The 2,150-nt window shown below is 41.6% G+C and overlaps 1 pseudogene; it reads left to right on the forward strand.

Annotated features, from left to right (window-relative positions):
* Window positions 1-351: 351 nt before the first annotated feature.
* On the forward strand, window positions 352-1,599 carry LOC114634895 (annotated as a pseudogene).
* Window positions 1,600-2,150: the final 551 nt, after the last annotated feature.

The raw sequence follows: 2,150 nt of genomic DNA on the forward strand, positions 1-2,150 counted from the left end.
AGAGAGAGAGAGAGAGAGAGAGAGAGAGAGAGAGAGAGAGAGAGAGATTGAGATTTATGATGGCAGGAATGTGAAGAGAAGGAACTCCTGAACTATAAGCATGAATATAAATTTCTACCCCACTATAGAAAAATTAGGATTTCAATTAAAAATAGAAGTTTCATATAATCTAACATTTATGTATATAACTCAATAAAAATATTTATAATACCTAGAAAATGGAAACAAAAAACATCCATTGTCTTTTCAATGGAAAAAATAATGGTTCATATATCCAAAGAAATACTATTGGCGCTCTTCCTCTCGGTCCCATATTGAACTTGAGTTGGAAGAGGCGAGTCCGGTTTCAAAATGGAGGTAAAACCATCGCCCTGTCGCCCCCAGCCTGACTCCGGCTGTCGCCGCCGAGGTGGGCCATGATCCAAAGGAACCAGAGCAGCTGAGGAAGCTGTTTATTGGTGGTCTGAGCTTTGAAACCACAGATGATAGCTTAAGAGAACATTTTGAGAAATGGGGCACACTTACAGACTGTGTGGTAATGAGAGATCCCCAAACAAAACCTTCCAGAGGCTTTGGTTTTGTGACCTACTCTTGTGTTGAAGAGGTGGATGCTGCAATGTGTGCTTGGCCACACAAGGTTGATGGGCATGTGGTGGAACCAAAGAGAGCTGTTTCTAGAGAGGATTCTGTAAAGCCCGGTGCCCATTTAACGGTGAAGAAAATTTTTGTTGGTGGTATTAAAGAGGATACAGAAGAATATAATCTGAGAGACTACTTTGAAAAGTATGGCAAGATTGAAACCATAGAAGTGATGGAAGACAGGCAGAGTGGGAAAAAGAGAGGATTTGCTTTTGTAACTTTTGATGATCATGACACAGTTGATAAAATTGTTGTTCAGGAATACCACACTATTAATGGGCATGATTGTGAAGTGAAAAAGGCCCTTTCTAAACAAGAGATTCAGTCTGCTGGATCACAGAGAGGTCGCAGAGGTGGATCTGGCAACTTCATGGGTCGTGGAGGAAACTTTGGAGGTGGTGGAGGGAACTTTGGTCGTGGAGGAAACTTTGGTGGAAGAGGAGGCTATAGTGGTGGAGGTGGTAGAAGCAGAGGTAGTTATGGAGGTGGTGATGGTGGATATAATGGATTTGGAGGTGATGGTGGAAACTATGGTGGTGGTCCTGGTTACAGTAGTAGAGGAGGTTATGGAGGTGGTGGACCAGGATATGGAAACCAAGGTGGTGGATATGGTGGTGGAGGAGGATATGATGGTTACAATGAAGGAGAAAATTTTGGTGGAGATAACTATGGTGGTGGAAACTATAATGACTTTGGAAATTATAGTGGACAACAGCAATCAAATTATGGACCCATGAAGGGGGGCAGTTTTGGTGGAAGAAGCTCAAGCAGTCCCTATGGTGGTGGCTATGGATCTGGAGGTGGAAGTGCTGGATATGGTAGCAGAAAGTTTTAAAAGAAAACAGAAACGGCTACAGTTCTTAGCAGGAGAGAGAGCGAGGAGTTGTTAGGAAAGCTGCAGGTTACTTTGAGACAGTAGTCCCAAATGCATTAGAGGAACTGTAAAAATCTGCCACAGAAGGAACGATGATCCATAGTCAGAAAAGTTACTGCAGCTGAAACAGGAAACCCTTCTTGTTCAGGACGGTCAGAGCCACAGTTTGCAAAAAGTGCAGCTGTTGATTAATGCAATGTAGTGTCAATTAGATGTACATCCCTGAGGTCTTTTATCTGTTGTAGCTTTGTCTTTTCATTACATCAGGTATATTGCCCTGTAAATTGTGGTACCAGGAATAAAAAATTAAGGAATTTTTAACTTTAAAAAAAAGAAATACTATTGGCAATATAATACTATTAAAATAAATACATCCTGGGTAGAAAAGGTGGCTCAGATATAAAAGTGCTCATCACTAAGCCTAATGACACAAGTTCAATTCCTGGAACCCATGTAAAGGTAGAAGGAGAGGATTGACTCCAGGAAGTTATCCCCTGACTTCCAACCAATTGTTGTCATGGCCCATGCATACACACACATGCACAGGTACACACACACACACACACACACACACACACTAAATAAAAACATTTTAATTACCATCTTGTCATTCACAGCAGCACAGAGAGAACAGGAA

Source organism: Grammomys surdaster, unplaced genomic scaffold (genome assembly GCF_004785775.1).
Source record: "Grammomys surdaster isolate TR1022 unplaced genomic scaffold, NIH_TR_1.0 1136, whole genome shotgun sequence".
NCBI lineage: Eukaryota > Metazoa > Chordata > Mammalia > Rodentia > Muridae > Grammomys > Grammomys surdaster.